General features: G+C 45.2%; 1 long non-coding RNA gene across 5 annotated transcripts; it reads right to left on the bottom strand.

Moving 5' to 3' along the window:
• Positions 1–9,599: 9,599 nt before the first annotated feature.
• Positions 9,600–16,252, bottom strand: LOC116639360. 5 transcript variants are annotated; one of them, XR_004300826.1, is made up of 7 exons: positions 16,061–16,252; positions 15,467–15,801; positions 14,940–15,314; positions 13,213–13,322; positions 12,716–12,795; positions 12,156–12,212; positions 9,600–11,435 (listed from the first exon to the last, which is right to left on the bottom strand). It is a non-coding gene; the product is annotated as an uncharacterized LOC116639360 (long non-coding RNA). The 5 variants fall into 5 exon arrangements; XR_004300825.1 differs by having other exon boundaries at positions 14,940–15,801; positions 16,021–16,252; XR_004300823.1 differs by having other exon boundaries at positions 14,940–15,801.
• Between the last annotated feature and the right edge of the window lie 689 nt (positions 16,253–16,941).

Raw genomic sequence — 16,941 nt, 5'->3', positions numbered from 1 at the left:
CTGCCTACACCCATGAAAAGCTCTGTGAGGACAGGGTTATGTGTCCCTCTTTGTTCACTGCTGCAAAAACACTATTCATAGAACAGTAGGAGCACCAGTAAGAGCTCCATCAATATTTGTTGAATCAAGGAATTCTGTGACATCCTTATGGCAGTTGCCTTATCCAGGAACCTTCCTAAGCCTGGAAAGAAACAACATTGAGGTCTCTCAAGCAGTGAGAAACAAGGTTTTGGAGGACAACAGACCTCGGTTCGAATCCTAGCTCTGCCACTTGCTGCCATGACTGCATGGGAACCATACCCAACACCATTGAACTTCCCTTTCTCTGCAAAATGAGACACCATCTCACAAAGTTTTTGTGAGGAATAAATGAGATGATAATGGATGTGGAGCTCATAACACCATGTCTGGCCCAGAATACACACTTAAGAGCCGGCAGCAGCTATTTCTAATTATTACATGATAAGGAGGAAATGCCACATGGCTGAGGCGAGCAGGGATGGGGCCACCTGTGGCTTGCACACCAGCTAAGTGCTGGCTCTGGCAAGCCGGTCTTGCAGCCCTTGAAGTTCAAACTTTGCTTCAACAAAGTTTCAAATTAACATATGACATGGATCTTCAGAGACTCTGCCAAATAGTCAAAATCACAAGGTTAAGCTTCAAACACCAAGGTTTCCTGAAATATTAATTAGCATTGGAAAAAGAAGCAACACAGTGTGAAATGAAGGGAAAGACTTGGAGTGGATTTATAAAATTATAGAATTTCAACTAGCAGGAACCTTACAGAAAGTCCATTCCTAACCCCATGGCAGAGATTGCCATCATAGTCCAGGAGAGCCTGGACTAAACGAGATCCAAGAGGCCCCCAACCCTGAGAGCTCTTGAAATCCTGAACCCTAGGTCTCTGGCTTGCCTTGAGTCCCGCCAACAACCCAGTAGGCAAAGAATCCCACATGAGATGGGATAGAGGAGGGTGAGCATGTCTCTCACAGCACCTCCCCACCCCTGCCCCCAGTGTGGATGATAAAATGTGGGAGCTCTAGCTAATTTCTCTTTCCTTTCTTTTGTTTAAGCCTGCACTACTCTTAAGGCTGCAAGAATCCCAAGTTCCATGCAGGTCACAGGGCACATCTGATTTGCGGAGACCATGCGACTTCAGATTGGCCACGTTTGTAAAACCTGCCCTCCACCAGGACAAATGAGGAGCAGAGATCCTCCTTCAACTACCATCCTGTGTCAGTGACACAGAGACCTATTCCTCGAGTGCAGTCCCCTCCCTCAGCAGGCACATTTAAGTTGCAATGTGCCTCTTGCCCTTCTGTGAGCTGGCCCAGGACCTGCATGCCTGGAATAGGTTCATCTATTTTGTCACTGCCGTGTTGGGGTTTTCAGAGGCACAAGTGAGGCCATCAGATCAGCATCCAGGTCAGGTATGAAGCTCATGGGAATGTGCACGCATGTTAGTGCCAGGTGCCCCTGGTTTAAGACACTGGCTCTGCCCTCACTAGTCTGTGTTTGTAGACAAATCCAGCAGCCTCCATTTCTTTGTGAGGAGAGACAGTGTTAAACACAGTGTTCAGGGCTGTTATGAAGAACAGAAACAATGTATACAAGAGCCTGGCACAAAATGGGTCACTGATTATTTGTGGCATTTTCATTACCTCCTAAGCTATCCCTTCCTTCCATCACCCTTCTCCATCTCATACCTGAATCACAGCAGAATCCACCCAATGGGCCCCCTGTCTGATTCTTGCCCCTTCCCATCCCTCCTCCAATGCAGCCAAAAAGATGTTGCCTAAAACCTAGACGTGATCATGCACAAATCTCCACAGTGTTTTGGAGGACTCATTGTGTGAGTGGATATGAAGAGCACTGACAGAGATATCATTGCCAGGGTTCTTAGTTGCAAGAAACAGAAGCTGGTTCTGACTGATAAAACAGGAAAGAAATTATTTTAAGGATTTTGGGTGCATAATAATTACAAAGGGGAAAATAGTAACTTTACAGTAGAGAAACCTGGAAGTCAGCACCTTAACCAAGTGACCAAAGAAATATCATGAGTAAAGGACAAATCAAGATCATGTGCCTCCTGATATGATGGACTGAGGAGGACACAACAGCACTTCCGTGGTTTTTCAAAAACATGCAAAAATGCATGTGACATGATTCTAATCATAAAGAAACATTACACAAACCCAAACTGAGACAACTTCTACGAAATAAAATGCCTGTCTGTTCTCTTAGTAAATATCAAGGTGATGAAAGAAAAAGAAATACTGAGGAACTGTTCCAGATTAAAAGAGATTAAGGGTATATGACAAGTAAATAAAATGTGTATTCCTAGATTGGATCTTAGACCAGAAAATAATGTTTTCATCTTTTGCATGAAGAAACATTAGTGGTTCAGCTGGTAAAATTGGATCAAGGTCCGTAGATTGGGGTGATAGAACCATATCAGCGCAAATTTCCTGATTTGAGTCATTGTATTAAGGGTAATGTTAGAAAGAGGGAGAGGTGGGTAGCTCAGAGACTTGCAGGGATAGCTGGTGACTCAGATATGAGCTTCAGCTTTCAGGAGCAACATCCTTAACTGCCCTGGTAAGGATACCACCCCTGGATCTCATTAGATGTACCATAGTTTATGCATCACTGGCAAATGATGGCCTCTAGGGCAAAGAACCTCTGTACCCGGAACTTGACCTGCTCCTAAGATCCTCTCAAACCTGGGTGCTTCTGCCGCCTTCTGCAGCAAAATGGGTCACTGCAGGAGTCAAATTCATCTTATTACTCACTTTCACATCATATCTGTGTGGGGGCTAGCAATCAGCACAACTGTTACAGTACAGATGGCCTGTGTCCTAGCTGCAAGGGAGGCTATGAATTTGAGATTTCTGGTTTCTATGCTGGTGATGGGAAATTCCTAAGGCAAGGAAACAATTTTACAAACACTCATAAAATGTTTTAGCTTACTTTGAAAAGTCATCAAACATGGCTGAGGTAAGGGGTAATGATCATTCATAAATTCTACTTACTGTTATTCATTTCGGGCACAACCAAACTCAAGCTTGTCCAGTTTAAAATAAATTCCTCTTTCTTCCTCTCTAGATGGTTATTCTCCAACCACTATAAAGTCTGTTAGTGGTTGATATTTTTGTGGCTTTTGAGATGGACACTGCAATTCATTGCCTTCTTTCTGCAGAAGTTTACAACAATCTTGCATCAAGTAAAAATGCTTTTGGCTATGTCTAAACCTAAAACAAAAGGAGCCCTGATCATATTTCAGCATGCTAGAGCTGTGAAGAGAGAGATGAATAGGTGTTTCCACACAGAGAGAACAAGGTGGTCAGTGGTTCTAAAACCCCACTGGTGCTAAGAATCACCCATCGTATTTGCTAAAATCCTGATTCTGAGCTCCAGGCCCCCAGAGAGTGATTCAGTGGGACTGTGGAATGTGCTGGGGTCTGGCTTCCACACTTTCAGCAAAATCCCCACATTTTTCCAAGGCAAGTGGTGGCCAGATGGCACTTTGAGAAATTCTGGAGGAGGGGCAGGAGTGTCACATGGATAAAGGCAAGAAGGTGGGATCACTCTGATGCCTATAAGGAAATGCAAGTAGCTCAGGACAGGAAGCCAGGGAGGTGAAACTGGGGACCACAGCTGGGGATGAACTGGGATCATCCACCTGCCCCATAAAAGTGACCTTCCACAGAAAAGGATGGAAAAGATAACTTCTAAACTCCGTGCTGACAGCATCAATTGGTCAGTTCATGAAACCACACTAGCTTTGGTGTGGTTTGGACTTCTGCAGGTCTCATTTTAAGTTTTTATTTCTTTATTCATGTATTTATTTTCACCACCTTTGGCACTGACTGCTCACGCCCCACCGTTGACTCCACAGAACAAAGACTGGCATTCTCACTGCACAGTCTTTCTGCGTCCAGAGAAGGAAACAGTGGATTTTTGTCTCCAACTCCAACAGCAGCCTCCCAAGAGGTGTCCCCTTGGAGAGGTAGGGTGTCCCCTCCATCTGCAGGCACAGCGCCCCTCCCCAGCACAGCTCACATCCCAGATCCCGGGCTGCTGCTCCATCCCTCAGCCCCCCCATTGTGACAGAAATGCATTCCATTTATTCTCAATGAGAAGCCTCTCTCCCTTCCAGCCATGGGACAGAAATGGCCGATTTAATTAGTCCAGTTGCCAGCTCGCCTTATTACTTTCTCATTTACGGTGAAATAATGGGGAGCAAATGAAAGGGATTTGTCATTTCCTAAGGAACCAGTGAGGCTGGGTAGGATGCCAATTTCTGGGCTCAGCTGCAGCCCTTACCTCAAGGCAGACAAGGGAAGTCATTGCCTTTCCAAGAAAATCAGTACTTGTGTTAGTCTGTGGAGTCCAGTAGGGAGTGGGACCAATAGTGCTAGACTGTAGTTCTCCTAACACTCACCCAGGGAGCCTGGGGAGATCTGCTTCTACCACTTTGTGTGCAACCATGGACGGGTTGCTGACCTTGCTCACTGAATTTCAAGGTCGGACTCTGCATTTGAACCACCTCAGAAGAGTTTCTACTTAGGGACACCCAGGTGCCACCCCAGTGCTTGTGATTCTTCGAGTCTGAGTAGGGCCCAGGATCCACCCGAGTAGACAATGTCCAAGTAATTCTAATGCACACTGGCACTGAAAGCCCCCAGACTGGACATATGCAGTCCTTGGTCCCCATGGACCACCCTGGCCTCATTCCTGATACCACACCACCATGTATGTCATACGTGTCAGCTGCAGAGAAATTCTCATCAGTGCTGAAATGCCACAGCATTGCCCACCACCCAATTCTACACATGCTGTTCCTGCCTAAGATTTACTTTTTTTCCTCCACCCACTCCTTTCTCCACTGTCAAACTCTTCCTCCCTATAAAAGGCCCAAAACAAATATCACCTCCATGAAGCTTTCCCTGATTCTCAGAGGAGGAGCCTGTCACACTGTCCCCTGTGTGCACAGAGCATTCTGTGCAACTCTTCCTCAAAGAACACATTTAATTCTACATTTTTCAAGTCTTCCCCCAAGTAGGTAATGAGATCCTTGGACTTATATTTTGTTCATCTTAGTATCCCCGGAACCCAGAAAAAATGTGTAGTACCTTAGCAGGTATTCAAAATATGTATGGGATGAAAGAATCAATCAATCCATCAATCAATCAATTTTGAGCCAAGCTCATTGTCTATTAAGCCCCAGCTCTCAGCTTAGGAATGATAAAACGTATAGTTGTTTGAGTGATGTGATTTCAGAGAGATCAATAACTCTCTCCATGCCCTGAAATAGCTTCCCTCAAATCCCATTATGGTGCATGAAATTCTCACTGTTAGTTTACTCATTTAATTCAACAAATATTGGTTGTGACAAGAGGCATATGAGATAAACTTGAAATTACAGTTGGACCTTGTCTACTATGCCCACCTGAGCAAAGCATTGGAGGAGCGGCTCTTCATCGGCAAGGAGGCACTTAGCCATGGAAGGCTTGGGGGAAGAGTATTCTAGCTCTTGGGAAACTGGTGGCTGTATCCTCAGGGAAGGAACAAGGACTGCAGGAGGAGCAGATGCAGTGGATGAAAAAAGCTAAGGAGTTCATTTGCAGGCATGCTGAGTTGGAAACCCTATGGCACCTCTCAGAGGAGGTGGGCAGCAGGTAATGGATACAAGCTTCTGGAGCTCAGAGGAGAAGGGTCCTTGGGAGACTGTCATTAGGGAGTCTGGGCAGGTCCAGACCATGCAGTGGAGTAGATGATACCACACAGGAAGTTTGCAGCATAAGAAGAAAAACAGTCAGGGACCAAATATAGGGAAAATCTTTTAGTGGACAGAAGTTAAGGCACCTGGCATTTACCTAAGCTCTTAAACATACTCATCATCTTGATTAATTAACATTTGTTGAATGAATGAGTGAATGGATGAACTTTGTGTTGTAAGTACTAATTTCCATTTTCTCGGTACAATAACTAGAGCTTAGAGAGCAAAATGACTTAACCAGGATTATACAGTTAGTGAGAGGCAGAGCTGAAACTCAAATTGTTTTGTCTGACTTAGGGGTTCAAACTTTGCTATCCTTCTTATTATGGTGTTTGAGGTGAGAGCCACTGGCAGCCATATTGGTCCCTGACAGCTGCATGGGCTGAGCGGCAGCTGGCTCTGAGCCACTCTCAACACCTGGCTGAGGACACCAAGTGCCAGTCCTGTAGTCATTGACTTCTTGTTGATAGCCTGATATTGGTCAAGGTGGACATATTTACACCACAGGAATTGACAAATGCTAAAAACTCTATGAACTAGCTTTTTGGTTTGGTTGGGTTTTTTTTTTTTTAAGATTTTATTTATTGATTTGAGAGAGAGAGCGTGTGAGCTGGGAGGGGCAGAGAAAGAATCTGAGGCAAACTCTGTGCTAAGCACAGAGCCTGACGTGGGGCTCAACCCCAGGACTCTGAGATCATGACCTGAGCCAAAACCAAGAGTCGAACACTCAACCGAGACACCAGGTGCCCCTTGTTTTTTTTAAAACTTGTTTGTTTGCTTCCAGAAAGCCAGTTTTAAACATTTACCTGGATACTAGTTGGGAAAAGCCAAGTTATAGGATTCCCATTTTGTAGAGATAACAGACTCCGGTGGTTAAAATAGCCCTTTGTTTTGCATGTGAGGAAATGAAAGCCCAAGAAATTAAATGATTTTTAATTTAATTAAAACAAAGTAGCACAGCCCATGAGTGGTGGGCAGAGCCAGAGCTAGAACCCAGGTCTTTTTTCCAGGACCTCAGGCTGCATGGCAGGCTGGAGTCAGAGTTCTCGGGAAGGCTACTGCTCTGAACCCAAGCCCATGGCCACATCTTGCCTTATGGGGTTGGCATCACTGAGTCTCATGGTTTCTTGTTTCTGCCCTTCTGACTCCCAACATGTGCTAGAAGGTGGAGTGGTGGGTGCCAAGCACCCAGTCTTTGGAATCAAGTTCTATCTCTTAGCAATTGTGAGATTTAAGACAAAATGCTACATGTGCCCAAACGTAAGACAACCCGATCAGCTGTACTTTATTTCCCAATGACAGTATCCAAAGAATGGTGAAGCCAATATGGACACATAAACTTGCGGTGATATGCACAGAGGCAAACGTCTACCCATTCTGTAAGATTTATGCATTCAATTATGCGTACGTATTTCAAATCATATCTAAAACAAACATCCATTTAATCATCTCTCATAGTTAGTGAAATAATATTATACAGACTCTTCCCACATATCCCTACATCAGTGTCTCCGTCCTCAAAAGACCCATTCATCACAGCATCCTCAAGTACATCGTCGGCTCTTATGGCTAGGCTGCTTGAGACATGGGACTTTCTGAAGTCGCTGGAATTGTATATCAGGCTGTTTTTAAATTCATCGATCTCACAGATGTATATTCCAGATCACTACAGTGTGACTACTTATTATATTTTTAGACATTTGGATCTAGCTGCTTTTCATATATCAAAGAATATTCACAATTTGAAAGTTATAAAGCATAACACACAGTGCCTTATGTTAATTTCGACCTAACATTAAGACAGATGCACTAGTTTTTGTTGTTTATTTAATATTTGCCAAGGATGTGATTTTTGACTTTTTTTTCCATCCTTTCCATGTCCTTATATTTGAGGACCTTATAAATACCATGTAGATAGATGTCTAAAAACTGGAATGATAATCGTTGTCTTTTATCAGGAACAACTTCTCGAGTTACATTTGCTGATATCCTCAGGTTTATCTCTTTTGTTGTATTCTGTGCCATTTGCCCTCTTTTATATGTTGCTTTTGCCGTCCTTTCTTATATTAATGTACATTTTTTGAACTACTATATTGTTCTCATTCCATATATTTCCAGCTGCTGGTTTGGGAGTTTTATCTTCTGTTTCTATTCTTTTAGGGCCATTCCTAGAAATTTCAGCATGCTGACTTGGCACATTAGCATTTCAGAGTCTAAGTTCTTGGAACGTTTTTTCTCCCTTCACTCCCTTCTTAACTTATATTCTCTCATGCTTGTGTATTTTAATTCTTTTTTTTTTAACTTCACAAGGTATAATTTTTGCTGTTTCATATAATTAAGTCTCCCTAGGACTCAAGAGGTGAATAGGAGTTAGTCTATCAGAAAAGAAAGAATAAGGGGCACCTGGGTGGCTCAGTCGGTTAAGTGCCCAACTCTTGATTTCAGCTCAGGTGATCTCAGGGTCGTGAGATCAAGCCCCATGTCTGGCTCCACACTCAGCGAGAAGTCTGCTTAGGATTCTCTCTCTTCTTCTGTGTCTCCCTCGTGCATGCTCTCTCTCTCTCTCAAATAAATAAATAAATCTTAAAAAAAAAAAAAAAAAAAAAGAGGGTGCCTGGGTGGTTCAGTCGGTTAAGCACCTGCCTTCAGCTTGGGTCATGATCCCAGGGTCCTGGGATTGAGCCACACATTGGGCTCCCTGCTCAGCAGGGAGTCTGCCTCACCCTCTCCCTCTCCCTCTGCCATCCCCCTTGCTTGTGCTCTCTCTCTCTCTGTCAAATAAATAAATAAAATATTTAAAAAGAAAAAAAAAGAAAGAAAGGAGGGAATAATATACCAGGATGACAGAGCTAATGTAGTGTTTCCCGAAATAGGGCATATGTATCACTATGGAAGATAATTTAGGTAATGTCGGGAGAACCTTTATATTTTTATTTCAATAGTTATAAATTTATTTTCATGTTAATTAGAAAAAAAATTATATACACACAAATGCACAGACACACATGGGTTCAGTACATCAAACCCATGTTTTCACACCTAGTGTAGCTAAGTTAAAATCCACTTTTTAAATAACGGTTATGGAAAAATGCAAAAATCATAAAGGTGATCTCTAAATATCCAGAGTTCTAGAAGCACTAAGCTAAGGTGCAGAGGTGTGAAACAGCATGGGGCAGGGAAGCACTACACCAGTTTAAACTAGTGGAGTTGTAAACTGGACATGGGGCCACTGTGGGGAAGCAACTGGGTTCTTTGGAAGGGACCACATCATGCAAGCCTTCAAACACTTAGTAAGTTGGAACATCTCCCGAGGGCAGAGCATCATGGAGAGGACAGAGTCAAGGAGGTGGTCAGGATTTTTGTTTGAGCAAATGGGACACTCAGTCCCATGCTTCAAGTCTTGAGAAATGCCTGCCAGCTGAAACAGTCAGAGATGCAAGCCAGCCAAGATAAATGTACAAGGAGAGTCATTGTGGTGTCATTATGATGGTGGAAGGCTGCAAACAAGCTAAATGGTAGACAAAAGACTGAGTTCACAGCAGCAGATCCATGCGTGGAAGATGCAATCATCAAAGTCATTTTAAGAATATACAATGATGTGGGAGAAATGCTCACACGTAAAGTAAAAACTCTGGATACAAGTCTATATTCAGCATGAATGTATATATTCATTAGAGGAAAAAAATAAAATACACATCACGTAATATACATAAAACTGTTTATATATGACGATATATTTACAATTTTTAAAATAACTTTTGGTATTTTCTAAAATTTCTACCACAAATAGTATTTTGTTTATTTTTTTAATTCAGGGAAAGTTATTTTTAAAAAGAAAAAGACATTTCCACCAAGATAGTGCTGAAAAAGTGAAGGAGGAACTCCTTGCCCCTCCCAAAATTGAAGCCAAAGCAGAGACTCTGAAGGCCAAGAAGACAGTGCTGAAAGGCATCTATGCTACTCAAAACAAAACAAAACAAAAAGACCTGCACATCATCCACATTGCAGCAGATGAGACGCTGACCTCTCTCAAGGGCACTGCCAGGAGGGACAAGCTCCATGACTGTTCCATCATCAAACTCCCCCAAGGACTGAGTCGGCCGAGAAGAAGAACCAAGAGAACTCAGTGCTTGTGTGCACTGTGGATGTCCAGGCCAGTAAGCCCCCAAATCAAGCCAGCTGCAACAAAGCTCGGTGATCTTGACTGGCCAAGGTCAACCTGTTGATGGGGTCTGATGGAGCGAAGAGGAGTACATTCGATCGGCCCCTGACTAAGGTGCCTGGGACGTTACCACCAAAACTGGGATCATCTAGCCTAGCTTTGTCACCATCAAACAAAGAAAAGGAAGAGAAAGGAGTCACTGAGGACCCTTTGTTGCTGCCCCTGTAATCATCTCCCCAGGAAAAAAAAAAAAAAGGAAAAAGAACAGATCGTGTGACTAATTTTAAAATCAGAGGATGTGTTCAAATCCCCTTTATACTCACTGTCCTTTTGTCTCCTGCCGGCTGGGTGCTAACACAGGGAGCTGGGCTTTTGTTTCCGTAACCCTGGGCTTATCGTCATCAACAGTGGTTTGTCAGGACTATTTTCTGAATCAAAACTGGAGCCCTGGGAGAGGAGGAGGATTTCTGATCAGTCCCCAGTGTTTGTCCTACACGAGTGAACTTCCAAAGGGGACAGAGAGAGAAAATGAAAATCCAGTGTAAGGGGGAGAAACTATTTTCTCTATACTCAAGCTAAGTATTTTAATTATCTGATCATGTTTAAGCAATGGAATAAAATGGAGTTAAGGCTTGTATTTTTATTTTTTAATGCTATCTTTTTTCCCTTCATTCATTTGTGGATTCGTTGAATCTCAGGGTTGGGAAGGACTGCAAGCTCATCTGGTCCAATCCTTTCCTTCTACAGAAGGGAAACTGAGGCTCAATTCTGGTTTGAGTTGGAGTTTAGTGAGGGAGGTGCACAGAGACAAAACTGAGGAGGAACAGCTGGGATGTAGTGAAAAATATTGTATGGCTTGAGATTTTACAGCATTTCAATGTTTTTAAGCCACGTAAAAGTCGTTTGGCACTGACACTCAAATCTACAAATGTAAACGGGGATAATATGCCCCACTGAGTGGATATCTGGAAAGTGCCAAGCAAGTACTGGGCATACGGTCAGGTCTCAGTATAGATCACACGCAGTGCAAAGCAGGTGACATCCACGTGTCATGCGTCACCGCACATGGAACGTGAGGTCAGGAGCTGCTATTATCATCCCTCTGTTACAGAGCAAGAAGGCAAAGCTACAAAGCCAGAAAGCCGCAGAGTCAAAATTCACACACAATTTACAAAATCAGGGCTTGGAACTGTTGAACACTATTACACCCTGATTGTTTCTTTATACTTTTAAAATCAGTAGTGAATGCGCTACAGGAACTGCCAAGTGCTCACTATTTAAGGAATCTGTATTTTTTCTAAGTATCCAATGTGGTTGGGGTTTTTCTCAGATTCAAAATCAGTCTGAATCAGCAGTTTCTTCTCCAGACTGCTTTGCTAAGTGATAACTCGGGCTCCTTCCAGGTGGTTTCTAAAGGTCATTTGATTATAGTTCTGAGCACGCAGATCACTTGACGGCATCGGCGTAAGCACACACAGGACCAACGAGCTCCTGCGCAGGAAGTGGAAATATACCTTTTAAGGACAGCCTCTCGCTGGGTGTCAGGAAACCCACGATCCCATTCCCAGCTGCACCACTTACAACCCTCATGACCACAGGCACAGTCATTAACCTTGCTGAATCTCAATTTCTGCATCCATAAAATGGGAACTTATATTCAAATTAGGACAAAATAGAATTGCCCCCATGTGTCTTCGTCAGATACTGACAAAATTGGATGGGAAATTCAAGATCCCCAAGTCCAGGGGTCATAAACTCAAAGGCCTATAGGGGCTGGGCAGATTGTATCAATGAGTGAAATAAACCCCGTGTCAGACAACAGGGAGTGGTGGGGATTGTGGGGAAGGAAGGACCCTCAGTGAAAGACTTGTTGAGCTCCAACTTTGTGCAAAAATGTGGGCCCAGGAATTCTAGATTTCCCCCATTATCGACAGAAGGCAGAAATCTTATTTTTTATGAAAACTATTCTGAGTTTTAAATGCTGGCAATTAACTCAAAAATCATTCTGGATACTATAGAGGCCAAACAGACATTGCTGAAGCCTGGATTTGGCCTTGGGCTGATGGTTCATGACCCTTGATTCTAACCCATCTCCTTCCCATCCCCAGCGAAGACACTGAGGATCTGTGAGGTTAATGCAGTGGCCCCTGGTCACCACCAGGACCAGGATCCAAACGTCCTGTCACCTAGTTCAGGAAGTGGAAAATATACCTTTTAAGGAACGCTTCTAAGCACCCAGCTGCTTCTCCTCTGATTCTCTGGAGTGGCCTGGGAAAGGAGGAGTATAAATTCACCATAGCTGGCAGCAAACTCAGATCTCCCACCCTCTACCCTGGCAGGGTCATCATTTGGCCAAAGCACAAGGCACCAAAGAGATGATTCACTTCCTGGTCTTCTGCCTGTGAGGTGAGCAGTGAGGGGAGAGAGGCACTGGGCTCACGTCACGGGTTCAGGGAGATTTCATTGTTTCCGACATTGATGCATCTGCGTCTTCGTGAAAGTCTCTGTCGTGGGGCGCCTGGGTGGCTCAGTCGTTAAGTGTCTGCCTTCGGCTCAGGTCATGATCCCGGGGTCCTGGGATCGAGCCCCGCATCGGGCTCCCCGCTCCGCGGGGGGCCTGCTTCTCCCTCTCCCACTCCCCCTGCTTGTGTTCCTGCTCTCACTGTCTCTGTCAAATAAATAAAATCTTTAAAAAAAAAAAAGTCTCTGTCGTTATTCCAATAATGCCCACAATCTCCTGTCTAATTTCTCAGGGGTTCCCTCCCTCTTACCTGCCGAGCAGAGCATTCCTCCAAATGACAGTGCCACTGTCTCGCACAGGGAGATGTGCTGTTGCCCAGAGAACCGGCTTCTGAAGTCAGAACCATGGAGGATAAAAGGCATCCAGTTACGCAGAAACATTTATGCCCAAGACCCTAATTGGATTATCAGTGGCCCAAAATTCAGCTTTAAACAATTATGCTTAAAATAAAGCACAAGCCTTTCTTAACTGTCCTTCCCGGCAAAGGGAGGAAAGATTCTCACAATGTGTGGGAGAGTTTCTATTAATGAGGCAGAAAACAAATTCTTGGAGGAAAAAATTACAGACATCCACACAACTCATTGGTGGGTTTTCTTCCATTATTAAAAGGTTTTTTTTTTTAAACCAAAGAAAGTAAGTAATTGAAATCTCTATTCATAGCACAGTTATATTTCTGTGTGGGGGCCTGCAAAAGATCAGATAACCTTTTCAAATTTCACAAATGACATCTTATCTCCTGTGACTCACCAGACCTTCAATTTGAGGCAATGTGAACTTCTGACTGTCCATATACCAGCCTCTATGCTGGGTCCAGAAGTGAGTAAGATTGACTAGCGAGGCCTCAAAGAGCTCAGAGCCTGTGGGTGGAGAAGCCAACATCAAACCACATTCAGTGCAGGACGATACAATCCGCGTAAGCCTGGATATCAACCCCAAGCGCTGTGGAAGCAGAAGTTGGAACAACCAACAGTACCTGGGAAAGTCAAGGAAGGCTGCATGAAGGATGTGACACTAATGGACGTTGAAGGATGAGTAGTAGTTTGCCACAGGGACAAGGTAGTGGATTGTCATTATGAGCAGAGAACACAAGTAATACCTGGTCACAGGTGTGAAAACCCTGGTTCCTTCAGGAGACCCTGTGTAATGGATGATGGGGTCCTGGGGAGCACATGGTAGAATGCAGAACCCGTGATTTTGTACAAAGTGCTTTTGTCTTACTATCTCATTTCATCCCTGAAATAGCCCAAAGCCCATGAAGCCTGTACTGGTACTGAGCACTTGCGTGTGCCAGACACGTGGGCAAGTACTTTGCATTCATAATTTCATTTCATCTTCATCCTACAGATTTACAGGAAATATCCTTCCTGTCCTCATTTTGCAGACAGCAAGTCCAAGGCTGCTGGCCATTCGTAACCTGCCCCAGGTCACAAAGCAGAACCAGGATTCCTGTCCCGGCAGTCAGACTCCAAAAGCCGAACACTCTTGACCAGGCCTCTGCCACCTACATGAGGCCGTGCTGAGCAAGGCACGTTAGTGGGATCCTGACAAAATAGGGATCGAATCCCCAGGAAACCAATGGGGAGCCTGAGGTCCAAAGTTATGAGGCAAAGGGTCCCAGTGGCATACTCTCAGTAAATGTATTTGCTGTGCCCTCCTGGAAAGGGCTGAGATAGTTGGAAACAGGAGCAATTGAGGCCGGAGCTAAGGACACAGGCTCCAAGAGTCGATACGTCATCCCAAAAGGCACAGAGAACACAAGGCTGCGTCCAAACTCGGGGCTGGAGATGGGACTCTGCAACACTCTGGGTCTCTCCACTCTACCCCGTGGCCGCGGTGAGCAGTCTGCAGCCAGCCCCACACAGCCTAAAGTCTCCGTGGAGAGCGACCGTTTACGCTAAAAGGTACAGGATCGCACCGGTCCCTGTGACATTGCCAACCGGTGCTTTCTCCCCCTCCCTCCACACTGGCCTGGGGATGGCTTATCACCCAGCACAGCAGCACTGGTGGAAATTCCCCTCCTCAACTTATGAGATCTACCCTCCAACACATGCTCACACAAAGGTCTCTGCAGGACATTTTAATTTAATTATTCATCCCCACCTTTGCTTCATCCTCCCCATTTACAAACCCCAACAACACCCCACCCCGAAATCTCTTAGAGTGGGAAGTGGGCCAACTCTGAAGCGGAGAGGGAATTTGAATCCCGATTTCACGTTTTATTAACTTCTTGGGAATAGAGGTCCCGCAGCTATAAAATGGGCTTTATCCATCCATTCCTATTTATTGAGCACCTATAATGTCCCAGACACATAGAATTCATGGTCAGCAAAATGAAGCTAGTCCCCGCCTCATAGAATCTATAATCCATCAGGAAAGAAAAGCAATGAAATCAACCACTGCAATCAATTTGATAAACATTCAGTTGGAGGAAGAATAATTCTTAGAGTCAGGAGGGTGATATTTCTAATTCTTACCCAGGTTGTTAAAAGAAGATCTTCTATATCCACTGCCTGAGAGCATTTTAGAATCAGCATGGTCAGGATCAAGAGGGCACAGAAAGAGGAAAGGCTTTAGATTCAGACAAGGCCACACACTTTTTCTCATCTGTAAAATGGGTATGTTAGTAGGACCTACCTCACAGGCTTGTTGGAATTTACATTTTTTGTGAATTAAATGAGATCATGTCTGTTCCAGATCTGGCACATAGTAGGTGTTCAATCCATAGTCGATCCTGTCACCTGGGTCCCTGAGTGCAGATGACAGCGCTGGCCCCACACGACAAGGCCTGAGCGCGGAGAGGTATCGGGACACACACAGCCACTGGGTCACCCCTCCCTCCTCATCAGTCCCTGGCAAGGATAGTAAACCCCAGAATGAGCAGGAAGCAGGATGAGGCACAAAGAGGCCCAAAGAAAATACAGAAGCAATCTAGTTCCAGCCACAACCAGGGGACCAACTTCCTAGGTGGCCCCGCGGCCACTCTGGTCAACTTTATTCTCACCTTCCAACAGGATAGTAGTATTTGTTCTGATCGTCCCACAGTGATAAATGTTGTAAAGACCAGAATCCAATGAAAGTCAATTACGAGCAATAGGAAGCCATCCAGGGGAGAGTGATTAACGCTCTTCCAACAGCCGTGACTATTATTGTTCAGAGCGGATCCGTGTTCTTAAATGGAGTTTATGATAAATCATGGTGAGGATGGGCTGATGACAAAGTGGCACCTGCCTCCCTTACTGTGGGCAGAACAGAAAGACCAGAAGTCCTTTCTCAGTCAGTTTCAGCTGTGTGGCCTTGGTGATGTTCATGAACCTCTCTGAGCCTCTGTTTCTTCATCTGCAAAATGGGGAAGAGTAATACATTCTCCCTAGCACAGCATTCTGAGGAGTCAAAGAGATGGCTGGGGTCAAGGGTCTGAACCATCAAGCAGCTGATAGTTCAGACCCTTGACCCCGGTGAGCAGCATCAGCCTCCCCGACCGCCCATCTGGAAGCCTGACTCCCCAGCTCCTTAGTCACCTCACACAGCCAGGCATTTCCCAGGAATCGTGCTCACCTCCAAGATTCTGCCAGCATCCACAGGCACAGCCACTCACCTCGTCCAGAGCAGGCCCCTCAGTCTCCTTCTTGGGTTCCCCAACATTCTCCCGCACCCATCTGCAGTGCTCCTTCCCCATCTCAGAGGCCGCTTCCCTTCCCCAGTGGAGGACCAGCCTCTCAGCCCACGCCCTCAGGCCCCACCTGTCCAAACCAGTTCTACCTCCTCTGCTCTGTCCTGGAAGCCCAGCCTGGAGGCAGGCACTCTCCAAGAGGCCCCTCCCCCTGCCCACCCAGCCTCACCTACTTCCGAGTCCCCCCCCTGCAGCTCAGTCCTATTTTTGTTAAACTACAGAACCTGCTTCTTGCCTCACAGCAGAATTCTTTTGGGCTTGTACCTCCGGGCTGTTCCTTTCTATCTCCATCCTTCACCCTGGCCACCGTGCTCACATTCCTTTGGCTCCAGGAAGCCACAACCTGCCTTGACCACTCCCCGCAGTGCACAATCCAGCAGAGCTGTGGCTTCCACCCCCCAGGGAGGAGAGGCCCGGCTGAACTCCTGGCTTTTTCTGGGACCCTGTTCCATCACCAGGGTTCTTGCACTTGTAACTCAAAAATGCTGACTATTATACTCCTAATATATAGCATTTTCACTAAGGATTCACCTAAATTTCACTTCTGGAGGTCACCAGTGAGGGCCTTGTGAACCCTGAAACAAGGAGCCATCCAGCTGTGGACACTTCCATGGGGTTGGGAGGCCGGCAGAGAAGCAAGGCCTCTTGTCCAGACTTATAGGTAGCTCTGAAATCAAGAGCAGATTCGGAGTCAAGCAGGAAGGAGGACAGAGCTCTGTGAGCCAGAGGAGGGTCTGGACAGCTTGCCAAGCTGAGGGGAGGGTCAGGAGAGGACACCAGAGCCAGAGTATGAGCCAGGGACTCAA

The sequence above is a fragment of the Phoca vitulina genome, unplaced genomic scaffold (assembly GCF_004348235.1).
Source record: "Phoca vitulina isolate PV1807 unplaced genomic scaffold, GSC_HSeal_1.0 scaffold18, whole genome shotgun sequence".
Taxonomy (NCBI): domain Eukaryota; kingdom Metazoa; phylum Chordata; class Mammalia; order Carnivora; family Phocidae; genus Phoca; species Phoca vitulina.
This window is presented reverse-complemented; position numbering and strand designations above follow the sequence as displayed.